We start from the raw sequence: 15,189 nt of genomic DNA on the forward strand, positions 1-15,189 counted from the left end.
CAGTTTCCCTACTTCAATGATGTATGCTGGTTTGCTTTAACAGCAATGAAGCAGCAGATCCATTTGCATTTTGTATGAGGAAAATAACCTCTGTGCACCCACTTCTGGCCAAAAATAACACTTTATTATGGAAAGCTGCAGTGGTTTGGGCTGAAAAGCTCAGTTAGCATATTAGCAGTGTAGCTGTTATTTATGAGGTGTGCAGACTGAAGACATTTCTGAGCCCCCGCGGAGAAGGAAAGACTGATTGTTAAAAACAAAATTAACTGCGGGTTGCACTCGTCTTTGCTAATCCTGAATAACCTGAAATTCCACTGATAAGCATTTAGCATTGGTTTAACTTCCAATGTGTTTGAAATATATATCATGATGAAGCAATAGTGGAGAAAGTATTGAGATCCTTTATGTAAGTAAAAGTACTAACACTGCACTCTAAAAATACTGCAATGTAAATAAGACCCTGTATAGTAAATATTTGGAAGTATAGTAAGTATCAAAGGCAACTGCAGTGCGGAAAACTGGCCCCTGTGAGTGTTACACAATTATATATTATATCATTATATGATTTTTATTACCCATGCAATAATGTGTAAGCAGCATTTTACTGCACATTTTAATTACTGTATGTAGGACTGCAACTAATGTTTGTTTTCATGGTGAATTAATTTGCTTGTTATTTTGGTTTTGTAAAAATTCAGAACACAATGGCCCAGTGCTTAAAGTGACACCTTCATAATGCTTGTTATGTCCAACTGTCAGGCCAAAAAATAATGTATTTAATCATTTATAGTTACAATTGAGAAGCTGTAATGAAAAATTACTTGCATGATTATCAAAAAGTTATATACCAGTATATATATATATATATATATATATATAATAAGATACTCATATGTTTTGTCTGCAGTATCTTAATAACTGTAGTGGAGTATGATTTGTGTCTGAATTATAGTGGAGCAGTATAAAGTGTTACTTTTTAATGAAAGAATCTGATATTTTTAGCATAGTTGCTAATATTTTTTACTGGTGATTTAACTGGGAGAGTTTCATGTCTATCCAAGCCGTAGAACTGTGAGTCACCTAACATCAGCTGTGGGAAAAATGTATTTTATTACCAGAACCAGGGGCACCCAAAATAACTCATCCTACTTTCCGCAAGGATGTTTGGTCCAAAGGGTCACAACAATAAATGGAGGCTGGAATGACAGACACAGAGTTGTCACATCTTATTTATCACAGTAACCAAACAACTTCTGCCAGTGAATATGTCCTCTTCACCCCTGCCCCTCGTCTCACACCACGACCAGGTGAGGCAGTGACAGTGACACCTGAGCTCCGAGGGTTTGACTTCCCATTAAAGTTTAACAGACATAGATAGGAGTGGACTGGTGGCAACAAGGCAACAGGTACAGTAGATGGCCACACCTTCAGACAGCTGGCTGAGGTGTTTCAACTCACATCGCCTACACACTCGCAGATGAAATTTCATTTTACTCTGGAAATTAGTCCAGCTATCAGAAACAATATGATGTAATTTGTGTGTAATATTTGCAGTGATTACCCTTTCCCTTTCAATTATCTGTTGAACTCTTCTCTGCTTGATTGATATAATAATAAACCCAGAAAATGACAGAAGCGCTCGCTGCATCATTTCCTCTGTCTGAAATGGCCTGTCTCAATCACCCTCTGCTCAGAGGCTGCACATACGAGGCCAAAGCCTTTCAGTGCAGGGAGTAAAAAATCTCTCTAAAGACGGATATGCTGAAGAAGAGGGAAGTAACAAGAAAGGGAGTAAAAAAAAAATCTTTCCCATTAGAGTGGGAAACGAATGAGTCTGGCTCGTTCTGAGAGAGAGTCGGCTGCATGAGATAATGTGTAAATAACGAGAACGGCTTCTCTACTCCATCAACCAAGCTGGTAATTTCAGACAGCCAGCGCTCTGAGGTACATTTTCTGATGTGAGCTCGGCTGAGAGGGAGATTTTAACCATGTCGTCTCCAACACAGAAGATTTCAAGCAGATCAGGGTATGGGCGACAACTTCCTTTTTGGGGCTACCTATGGATGACGATTTCTAAGCAGATTTATAGACGTTTATTTGTAATGCACAACACAGATAATGATATCCCCAGAAAGTTAAGTCACACTGATTATAAAAATATGTGTCATGCATGCACCTGTCCCTTTGCCTCACAGTTTGAAAACCTCTGAATCGGATCAACAGCATCTACTCAAGCTGCACTCCATCACGGTTTCAAAATGTTTACTCATGGCCGCCACGGACGTCCCTCGTCAACATGAGCACTCTGGTTTGCATCAGGGAATGACAGGAAGTTGACGCGGTGTGTTTGCTCTCTGGGACCTCACTTGGCAGCTCGGCCACACTCAGGCTGACAGCGCTGAATGAGACATCAGCACATGCGGTCACTTGAGTGGAATTCATATCCCATAACAGGCTCCCAATTAGGGTCCATTACAACAGTGAAAATATACTGCTGGAGCTCTGAGAGTGTTGCCCCCCCCACCATCACCCCACCCTCCTCCTGCCTCCGGCTTGTGATGTCATTTCCTGTCCCGTTCATGCTCTGCTCCCCATGATGTTGATGCAGCACTCGGGTTTCAGCTGAGGGTGTTTAATAGCCCACAGAGGCTGCAGGCTGTTTTTAAGTGAGGTGGGACCTGGTCACAGCTGAGCTAATGTTTCCAGCACAGCTCAGCTCAGGATAGGTGGAGTGTGAATGAAGCTGGGTGAGTAACGTCAGCGACAACAAAACTGAGGGACCCTGGTTGCCACAGTAGCATGGGTGTGTCACAGGACGCCATGTGGTCACATACACACAGGACTTGTGGGGAACTATTCATGTGGACACTGTCCTTGTTCTGGGCAACAACTCTTAGTTCCAGTTAAGAGAAATTTTAATGCTACAAGAAACAATGATATTTTAGACAATTGTGCACAAGTCAGTGTTAACAGCTTATGTCTGACCCTTTCCTGTCTAAAACATGACAACATGCCCCAGAAAACCAGGGCCCGTATTCATTGAACTGCTTTGAGTAAAATTTTGGACTTCACTTTCACTCCTGCTCACAAAGTTAAAATTAAAAACTATTTATCAAACTTCTCTTGATTTCAAAATGCTCTTAAATGTCAGAGAGCTGCAGAAGCTACTTGAAATTGGTTAACAGTGGATCCTCAATGACTGCAGTACAGTCTGTTTCATCTCTGATAATAATTTGGCATTGATTTTATCTGCAGCCACGGTCTAAGCATCTTCATTGTCTGCAGTGTGTGAACTTTGTTTCCGTTTCCGCCAATTCCATCTTATTTCACCCATTACATTATATATATATATATATATATTAGATTGTTGTTCATTTCCCAAGATATTCAGTTCACAATGATATAAAACTGAGAAAAAGCAGCAAATCCTCTGTGAACCAGTGAATGATCAATTAACCAGCTAATTAAATTAAAATGTGAACGTCAAGACTAATAAAGGATGGACATGATAATAATCTGTGTTACCTTTTCCATGTACAAGACAAGATAACAGAAACACTTTGAGATATATTACAATCCAGTGCAGAGGTCCTGCAATCTATGCAACCTTTGCTGAGCTCATAATGCTTTGTTTTTGTTGAGACAGAGACAGAGAGATGTTGATTTAATTTAATGGTCTTTTTAACGACAGCAGATTAGATGACTGACTCTGAATCTATTGTATGTTGGTCTTTTAGCACCTTTTTTTCTTTTTCAACAACATCCACAATATGTAAATCTTATCGGAGGAGGAAAGTGCATCTTTAACACATTAACACGTCACTGAGAAAATCCACTAAGAGGAGATTCTGATATCAAAGTCTGCTCTGGGTCTGTAGGTCAAGAGCAGCCAGTTCAGATGTTTCTCACAACTCTTGGCAAAATAAACTGCTATGAATGGAGAGGAGTGTTACATCATAAAAGAGACCATCCCAGCAGTGTCATCAGCAGATGCTCTGAAGCCTTGAACAATATAGAGCTGGGGTTAAGTTGATGAATGTGCAAATTAAAAAAGTAACTCTTCTCAATCAAACTTGCCAGGATGGTTCAAGGTAAAACGATAAAGAATAAAATGTTTAATAAAACCCCTTCCTTGTTTTTATATTTCAGTGACTGAATTGGCAGCTTAGCAGCATCCTGTTGATTGATTCCAAAACTCTGCAAATAATCAAAACTATTTTCCGAATACAAAGAAGTCAGCAGCAGTAGCAGCAGCAGAGCCGATGAGGAGGTTGGGCATCTGTGTGTTGGTTCCTCAGCAGCTCAGCAAACAACCCCAAGCAGTGTCTCCATCATCACACTCCAATGACTTCAATAACGCTCCACTGGCAATGACATCTCCCTTAGTGACTCCCTCGGTTTCACCCACAAACCCGATGTCCCAGAAGAACACTGACAGACAGGTGCAGAAAACATCCCCATGACACTTCTTTATTCCACTTTTAACCCAAAGTCTACTGCTGATTGGCAGAATCACAAACTTCTATAGGTAATTAAATCTGAAACATGATTCGGTTCTATGACCTTGAGGTGAATATATAATCATATACCCCCCCACCCCTCTTTGTGTCAAAGGAAACTATTTTTGTCAAAAGAGCCACCCCATCATCTTCATCTCCTCTTTCTATGCTAATTACCCTGAGGGCAGAGCTGTCAAAGCATCACTTCAGAAGGTGCTGCGCTTTCACAAAGTAAAGTTTACACTGGAGGATAGAGAGGCTGCAAAGGATGTCAAAACCCAGAGGACAGTGAAGAATGAGAGAGACAGAGGAAGGCAGATTAATGAGAATGTGATGCAAGCAGAGGAAGAAGAAGAAATGGTTGATTTTGAAGGTGACATTATGAATATATATATGTATATAGTTTAAAGCTTCAGTGGGAATCTCCATCTTTGTTTTCAACATCACTTCACAGCTACCTGTTGCTTATTTATAGCAAGTACAGCACCACTTTGTTGGTTTTTTGAAAAGCAAAAAGAGAATCCACACTCCATTGTTTTTGAAACTTCAAAAATGATGCAGAGTGATGTTTCTGCCTTCAGGAAAACCACATTTGGCCAACAGGAAATAAAACAGACACCAGTATGCAACAACTATATTACCTGGGAAATTAATGTTACATCTGAATGATACCAAGGTCAAGGGGCCCCATGGGTGGGATGGTCTGTTTTAAAGGTTTGATCAACTACACCAGTGGATTTGCTGCAGTTGTCATTATAGCTGGTGAAACCAGTGGTTGCCAACTAAAACCTTCACTTCCTGCAGTGTGTTAAGACCAAAGTTGGTGCTTGTACTTGTGGTGCTTTCAATTTGTGACAAAAATATAATAATGTTTATCTGTTCAGCCTTAATTTTCACCAAATACATCAACTGAATCCCCTGTAATTAAACAGAATACCTACAACAAGTGACATAAAGCTCAACTAAGCAATCACCCAATAGTCCAAAGACACACTGACAAAAGCAGGCTAGCTGTTTCTCCCTGGTTCCAGTCTTTATGCTGAGCTGAGCTAACTGCATCCTGACCCAAAATGTTGGGCTATGCCTTTAAGCTCTTCCCTCATCACTGTCACAAGCTGCTAGCATCTCTCAAACTCATAATTACAGTGACGCTAGCAGAAAGGCTCAGCTACCAACTGCTTGCAGGAATTCCTCATTATCAGACCCTCATCATGATTAATGAGGACGACGCAGACAGGTAGATGATTCCACACACAAACACACATACACACAGTTACCCCCTCACTTTTTCATAAATATGCACACACATGCACATACAAGTGAGCCCATGTGCGAGAGAACATCTCCACTGGTTGACAGTAATGCCTCTAATGATGCTCATAATAAAACCTCTCCCACCCACTGCGAATCAACACCTCAGAGGAGCCCAAAGAGATGCAACACTTCCCGCTGTAAACATAATGTCACCCATGTCAAGTCCTGTTAGTCCGGCCTCTTCTTTAACCTTTTACCCTGAGCAGCTTGTGGCAGCCAAGTGCTGACCTGGCTACCATTAATACTAACCTGAATTATTTCATATTGCTCCCAGGACAGCATATTCCCACTGCTGAAGCAACGTCGCTATGAATACTGATTATGCTCCAAATAAAGGGCAATCAATTATCAAATCCTGAGGATGTTACTGGAATTAACACACATGCACACACACACATAAAGCACCATGTCTGACAAATGGGTTTATTATCTTTCAGCTAAATGGTCCGGCAGTCAAGGAGGATAGTTTATGTTCACCTCTATGGAGCCATTTGTATTAATCACACCTAAACATACAAGGCTGGAGCTTTTAACTTGTACCAAACAGATTCTTTTCTTGAGAGCAAAACACTGAAGCTCATGGGTCATGACAACAGTGTTTCTGGTCTGGACTGTGGCCAATGAGACGTCAAGGGAGCAGGAGGTGAGGGACTGTTGGGGGATTCCAGACTGGATTTCTCACCCATGAGGAACCCTACACCCACATACAGACATAGAGGCCGAATCCAAAAGTCGGGACTTCCCTGCAAACTTGTGGTCTTAACGGAAATCCACAATTAATCAAAGCAGTAAGAGGTCTTGAGCACTTTCTGTAGACTTTCAGGGTCTGCTTTGGGTGCAAAATTCACAAGATATACTTGAAATACTACCAATAATTACAATATGGACATGACCATATAAAAGATAAGAAATAATACTTATAACATAAAGGCTAAGGCAGCTAGGAGTTTTTTAATATGTTTACTGTTTAGTGAAATATTTTGAATTTGTTTGTTTCAGCAGAGTAAGACGAAAGTTGGTTTTCATCCAACAAGAAAACTGATCAGACCATCTACAATGCAAGGATTATTATCTGAAGGTTTGATGTGAATATTATCAGCTCATGCAAAAGAACATTCCGCTGTCTGACAATTTAAACAGAAAAACATGTAAATGAGAACAGCTTTATTGCGATTCAGCTATAATAAAATACTGAATATATGAGCGGTGAGAGTAGGAGAGAGAGAGAGAGAGAGAGAGACGGTGAATGCAAATACAATGCAATGATGGCAGTTTTTACAGCGGTTCCACTACAGTTTTCAACTACGTTGAGTTCGCACATTGACCATACACAGTCTAGCCATACACTAGGTTTTGACCTAGTGTTGTCTCAATTCAAATAAGTATGGTGTTAAGTTCATTGACATGGAAAAACAAAAATGGTGGCAAGCGAGACTGACACAGATGTACAGGTTGCTGGAGGTCAACCTAGAGAAGTAACAACTCAAATGTTTAGCAACTGCTACTGTAGATTCTATGTTGACTGAATAATACATGGATTGAACAGACATGGCACTTGGACATGGTAACATAACACATAACTCCCACTCCCAAACAGGAAATCGGCAGAGCAGTAAAGTCTGCGTATATATTTGGTCAATATCGTTAAAAACAAAAATACTTTGAGACTGCATTTATATCACCCCTGAAGTCCTTCCATTGCCAACTTATTTTAAAAACCTTGCTTTTTATAGTACCTGCACATGGAAACTACTTTAGCGTACGGTTAAGGCTGCGGAAAGATTGTGGTTGTGGCGAATTAACTATTGTTGAGGTATGGTTAGAGTTAGGCAACAAAAACACTGTATGTCAGTGAAAGACACAATTACGATTAAAAAGGGGAGTGTTAATTCCAGGGTTAAGACACAATCTCTTGTATCCAGAATGAAATTTAGATGAGCAACACACCCATCTACCACCCCAGTCTGTATAAACTCTTACTCTCAGTATGTGAAGGACTCACTACTTCTACAACATCCAATGTAAATCTTGAGGTGCAAAATTGTCCAATATGGATTTTATTTGGCATATTTTATTCCCTCTGGGCCCAGTGCTCTTACAGACTTGACATGATGACGATTAACACATCAAGCCTTCAGACAATGTTACGCTTAGTATGTATGAGCAAAGTATTTGAGGGCTCAGTCCATAAATCCACATGATGCACATCTATTGAACTTGTTGCAAAACTGAAATAAATGCGGGAAAAACAATCTTACACAGAGCTTGCACTTTGTCCCTTCTTCCATGAGCGTCAGCATCAAACTGTTTAGCTTTCAGCTCCAACAGATTAAACTGTGTCACAGGCTGGAGCAGAGGTCTGCAGGGCAGGGCAACTCATCCCATCCTCCTCTCTCCTGCTGTCACAATGTCGAATTCAGCCTAACAAGCATGGCTGGTTACACGAGTTCTCGGCTTCCATTGAAGGGAGAACGAAAGTAACAGCCAAGCCCAGTCATTAACAACATGCTGTCAAGGATCACAGAAAACCACAAGAACGGCTGGCCACATGTTCATTCATCAATCAGAAATTTGTTCCTGTGGCCCAGAATATGACAGAGGAAACAATAATGCATGAAATGGAAAACAAAAAATAATGAAGCCATTAAGGGCATTGCATTTTTTTTTTTCACAATGAAAATACATACAATTTACTGTGCTGTCTTCAATCACCAAAGCTAGCAGACTGACAGTAGATAATGGTTTTAAGACTAAAATGGAGCAAATACAAACAATACTCTCTCGAGTTGTGTCGCCTGCAGCCTGAACGCAACATATTGACAGTAAGAAACAATTTCCCTGCTTGTTGATGGAGATTAGAAATCCATTTTCCAACATCTGTTTAATAGACTTTTTTTTTCTATTTTCAGCTTTATCTCACCTTGACATTCTTCAGCCTCCTTGGCAGAACCTGAACTAGCATTTCTAGGGAGAAACGTGTTTTTATTAAGGAGACTTTTCCGGCCGCAAACCCACAAGTCAAATAACCAGTGTCTTTGGTTTTATCTCCAACACAAATATGTGAATGAGCAGATGAGTTAAAAATACTCTGCAGAAGAAGTGACGGAGCCAAAAGAGGATTAGGCCTGTCCCCTTCCTGCCATAACCTCGCTGTGCTCACGGAGAGTTACACATTTTCATTCAGTCACACAGTTTACGCAGCATTACACAGGATTATGGTGCAGGCTGACTGTTTTGGAGATGAATTTAACTGTGTCTGAACCTCTCTTGACCTATATCTCTAACTGGAGCAATGCAGCAATGTTGTCCTGAGAGGGAGATGCTTCATTAGTTTGAGGATGCTCATGTGCATGTTTTCTGCACTATAAAGACAGATGGACATTTTAGAAGCTCCAAATGTTTCTCTAACAGTAAATAACGGCAGAGAAAACAGATCTATATAGAGCATATAAATATTCCCGTTGCCACAATCCAAATCAAATCCCTGGAACAAAAAGTGAAAACGAGTGGAACAAATGAGTATCTAAGGTTTAAACACAGTTGATAGACAAAAACAATACAACTGACTTAAACTGAATTAGATAAACTTCTGAAATGCACTAGACTCACTGGTGACACATTATTGTAAGCCTTCTTTTATAGCATTTATAAGCAGCATATAAAGATTTAATAAATGGTTTATAACACACTATAATGTAGTTTTAAGCAGAAGTGTTCATTAATGTACCTCTATACCTCCTCCTGTGGGCGCTCATTAATTAAAGGCTGGTATGTAAATAGATATTAAAAGAGAGTATCGTAAAACAGTTGTAATAATATAAAATATGCCTTTGTGGATGAAATTATAATTGCAGACAAATATCGTACATTTAGAAATTCTTAAAATGTGATGTGACCTGATGAAGATGTGATTTGATCATTTATTCCGATCTGGGATCAGTTTTCTATAATACGTTACTGAGATAAAGAAACACTTTTGGGGGATTATTTGCTTTCTCACTGCTTACTTTGTATTATTAGGTAAGCAAAATTTAGCACTAAACTATTCACACATCTGTTGGTTCAATATGAATCTGGAGCCAGGAGACGATTAGTTTATCTTAAGACTGGAAACGAGAAAACCGCTAGTTTAGCACCGTCAAGCTGTAACAAAAATACATGTAACCCTAACCCTAACATGTTATATAATTGTGGTTTAATACATAAAAAAATCAAAGTGTAAAAATAACATGTGGTTTTAGAGAGGGGGTATGTGCCAAATGACTTGTTTATTGGTGCATTGAAAAAAGCTGAAACTGTCAGAGTTGATTATTTATGATGAATTAAACTTTAAAGGATCTAGAAAATAGGACTCTAGATCAATGTATTTTCTTCTAATGATTCTTTTAACTTTATTTTACATTGTTGTAGAAACTCATTTTAATCTCACTGAGATTTTTTACCTTGTTAAATAAAGAAGGGAAATATTGGTGGCCTCAGATCAGCTCTAAACCATTTCACTATTAAGAGAAAAAAAATTAAATTAGCATACATTTAAGGGTTTTGTAGAATTATCAATCATCATACATCAATATAAAGATCAAAATGATCATACAAAAATGATAATTATTTGACACCTGGTTACACTGCAGAGAGTCTAAAACACTTGGTATGTATCTGTGAGACATAAGGTCACTATCACAGTACATCTTGAGCTTTCCTTATAACAAACCAGGTGATGCTGGCTGCCAAGGTCATGGAGGAAATATCACCAATTATTTGTGTACTCAGCCGTCAGGCATCGTGTTGGAGTCTCTACCCTCTAAATATGACTAATTGCCCCTGCTGTTCTGCTTCTTATGATACAGGTTAAAACTCATTACTGGGACGTTCCACCTCACTGGGCTCTGGTGTGCCGGCTCTCAGGCAGATGAGGGGAAATAAACAAGCACCTGGCCTTCCACACACACATATTTTTTATGTTTATATACTTATGAATAATTTGTTGTTTTTTATCTGTTAAAGTGCATTAGAGTTTTGTCCCTTCAAGCACCAGTAAGGCACAATTCCAGTAATTTTTTTGTAATGGGTAAACGTCCTCCAGGGATTTCTTATACCTCTGTCAAGTCCACTCTGCTGGGTATTAGCAGCAGTAATACCTTTTCCATTGATTTGTATCAGCGTCTCTGCCTGCAGCGAGTGTGGGTGAGCAAGGTACAAGATAACTTGACACAAAAATCCCTCTTGGTGTGCCAGCATCGTCGGTTACTGCCGTCAGCCAAGCAAAACAAACAGGTTATAGTACACTTGCATCATCACAGCAATGTATGCATTATAATAAACCTGGAAAATGTTCTTCAAGTACTGCTGCAAATCAACCTGTTTTCTGAATTGACGGCTGCTGACTGTAGATGTTGACTAAGCTGAGAGAAACACAACAGTGATTCTGTTTTTAAGGTTACCGATATGCAACAATTACAAAGGGTTAAACAACACTTGATCCAAATTGCCAAGGGTGCAATGTTGACATTGACTTTCAGTTACAAGCTAAGGGTGGAGTAGGCAAATAGAAGGAAAGACAAATACTTAACAACACCTATTGCGAGCTGAGCTGCAGCTACACCATAACTGGAATTCAACTGTGATTGCTCCCTCGCCATTTTAATCTGACCTGAGGGCTCAAAGAAGCTACTACACCAGTGACCTTCTTACATAAAACTGCAATTCACACGTGTATAGCACAAGAAAAACAGAGATATGTGGATCAAATTGCGATTAGAAAAGAGGCATCTAGAGCTTGGTTTTAAACTATGGGAGCCAAAATGGGTCATGTACTTTTTAACTTCAGTTTAACAAGCCTCGGGTCCCAATTGAGAGATTAACAAACTCTAGATTTATCTGTTGCATCAAGCCTCACAGGAAAAAAACAGACAAACTGATAACAAATAAATCACATAAACCTAAGCACATTAATCTAAAGTATTCTTACATTTGCATACTATCTGATGCAGTCTCGTGCGGTCAGGATTTACTTGGATTAATCACTTCTACATTCATCGACCATGACCTGTCACTGTGTTTGAATGATACAGCATGTGAGTCACTTAACAGAACTCCAAGACTCCAATTTCCAGGATTAAAAAGAGGCTTTTTTGGAATTTGACACCAAACAGTATAATTCATTTTATTTGGGAACCTAACATGGAATTTCCCAGGATGCTACAATCCTTTCCACATCAGGTATGGTCCAAACCACCATCACCTGCACTGATAGTACTCAGAGAGGCTTGTTACCTTAAACAATCAGTACAAAAGAAACAGCTGTAAAACTATGATGAAGGTTTCCTGAACATCACAAACATTGAAAAACAACTCTCATATTATATTCATATATTCAAAAGCAATCAAGAGCCATAGCCATGCATTATTTTCTCATCATTCATGCATTCACGCAGTCAGAAAAAGACACTATATGCATGTGAAATAAATAAATTTTTACTGACCAGTTTTTATCAGAATTATTATTATTTATTGGAGTTCCCCAAGGCTCGATACTTAAGCCTCTTTAATTTTACGTCTACATGCTTCTATCAAGCCTAACCATGAAGACACCCATCACAATCATGCAGATGACACCCAAGTGTACCTTACTACAGTCCAATAGATTTTCTGCACAAGTCAGTGGAAGTGCATGAGCTTCCTACAGCTAGGTAGGCAGGTAAAATGGGTGAAAGGCCCTCCAGCCCTCTTATGTAGGACCTCCAGATGGACAGTTTGTGTCACTCTAGGGTCAACTGTCATATCTTTCTTGTCAGTTTTTTGTCTTACTATATGGTTGGTTCGCGTCTCCGTGGTCATTGCAGTGGTCATTTGGCACCTCTTTATGGTCATTTAGCACATCCTTGTGGTCATCTTTTTTCTCATCTTGGTCATTTTTTGTCTATTTTTGGTCGCTTTGCATCTCTTTGCGTTAATTTTTTTGCGTTGTTGAAGTCATTTTGTGTTGCTTTCTCATCGGTTTGTCTCTTTGAGGTCATTTAGCATTTCTGTTTGGTCATTTTGTGTCTCTTTTTGGTCATTTTTAACTCTTTCTTGTCATTTTGTGATTTTTTTACGGTCATGTTATGTCTACCTGCTAATTTTGTGTTTATTTGTGGCCGTTTTGCATCTCTTTGCTGTAATTGTTCCGTCTTGTAGTTGTTTTGTGACCCTTTTGTGGTCATTTTGGGGTCTATTTGTGGTTGTTCTGCATCTCTGCGGTTATTTTGAGTCTCATTTTGCGTACCAATTTGGATGTTTTGCATCTCTTTCTGATAATTTTTCATCTTGTACTTGTTTTGTGTCACTTTGTGGTTGGATTGTTTCTTTGAGGAAGTTTTTTTAGTCTCTTTTTGGTAGTTGTATGTGTCTTTATGGTCAATTTAATCTCTTTTTGGTAATTTTGCATCTCTTCATGGTAATTTTTCATCTGTTCATGGCTTAGTCTTTTTCTACTCATTTTGCTTCTCTGTGGATCGTTTTGCATCAGTTTGTGGTCATTTAGCAGTCTTTAAACTGAGCGCCATGACTTTCAAACAATATGCCCAGTAGGCCTGTTTGGTAATCCATCCATGGTGATCTGTGTCCTGACCCCCCCCCCACACACACACACACACCCCACCCCCCCACCCAGCAGGGTGCCCGGGGACCGCCCTGTGCTTTCATGTTATTGGTCAGTGGGCAGCAACCCTGCTCCTTGGGTACCATGTCTGCTCCCTCCTCATCTGTGTGCGGATATGTTCCTCCCTGCTGAGCTCAATCAATCACACAACATTCACACTGCAACTGTGACCTACACTGACAGTTAATGCTTTGTGCAAATCAAACCAGCTGAGCAGCAAAAGCCCATCGAGTGAATGACTGAATACTGTACGCTGGCAGCCGAATACAACAAGCGACAAATTCCTGCTTCGGCTGTTTGAGTCAGAGCCAGTTAAAGCTCCCGGCTGCGTGTCGTGAATATACGTATAATAATTCCACCTCTTACCTGCCCACGGTTTGGTTGGCGAGCTGTCTCATTCGGTTGAACTGCTTCTTCATCTTGTGTTTTTCTGCGTTACCACCGGGCGGTAGAGCCACTCCACATATCTCATTGATAGAATAAAGTCAGATCTCCGCGCTGATCTATGGCAGACGAAGAGGTTCAGTCTTTAAACATCCAGTTTATGCATCGCGGCGGGGGAAACACGAACGGCGGCGACTGTCGGTGAGCTAATTCCTCCTCATTTTGCTGATGAGGACGGTGTGTCTCTGTCATCCGCTCCGCTCCGCTCCGCTGCTCCAAAGATGCTGGACCAATTCCTCTCTCTCTCCCCCAGCACTGACAGCTCGCTGGCGACACGACGCTCCCTGCAAATGCACCATGGGAAACGTAGTTTACATAGAGTTCTTCTTTACATTACCACATATTCATACTAAACTGCATTTATAGCTATCAAATTAATTCATCTTGAGAATTTTAGGTCAAGTTACACATGGTGGAATCAGATCACAAATTTTATTTTTATTTTTCATTTTCAAATATGTTTTATTGAGCCAAAGAAAATCACATACAGTGAATTGTCCTACCAGTGCTCTTTTTCATCATAGAAAAGGATTATAAAATTATATTAATAAACATTCACATGTACAAAAACACATGATATGACGGTATAAGGATTGTCCTTGTGACTTGGGACTTGAACATTATCCAAGGTGAACAAGTGAAAGAAAAACAAAATAAAGAAATAAAAAACAAATAAATGAGCACACAAATAAATAACAAAAATAAATGTTTAAGTGCTAAATAATAAATAAGGGAGAAAATATTAGATTGAATCTAAGAGTATAAGCACAACTCAGATGATGATGATGTAGATTATGTAGGAGTAGAAGTTTTCTGCTACATCCTGGACTACAAATGGCTGCTCAATGTATCATCAAACATCTGGATTAACTACAGGTTAGTTATCTGATGTGAAATGTCAGGTGTAATAGCATAATCATTCACCAAAAGGTCTATTTGTAGCTTGCAAAAAGGAAATGTCATTAATATCCATGAGGACTTTGTTTATTATCTGTATCGGCTTTATTGACAATTGAGGTGAATTTTCATTAACAGGTTCAGTCTCAATGACTCAATGGTTTCAAACTATGCCTTGATGGGTTGTGGTGTGGGTTTTGTTGCAATGATGTAGTTTGTGCAAGCAAACAGCATCATCTTGTGGCTGTGAGAGTCAAGTCTTGTAGTGCACTCCCAGTCCACACACACTATAGGACATCTAGAAAATACTGCTGCAGTGATGAAACAGCATTTTTCAGAACTTCTTATATAAAACCTTACAAACAAAGAACTTTGCATGTTCTCCCAAGATCTACT

The sequence above is a fragment of the Seriola dumerili genome, unplaced genomic scaffold, assembly GCF_002260705.1.
Source record: "Seriola dumerili isolate Sdu_G_001 unplaced genomic scaffold, Sdu_1.0 BDQW01000068.1, whole genome shotgun sequence".
In the NCBI taxonomy this organism is placed as follows: domain Eukaryota; kingdom Metazoa; phylum Chordata; class Actinopteri; order Carangiformes; family Carangidae; genus Seriola; species Seriola dumerili.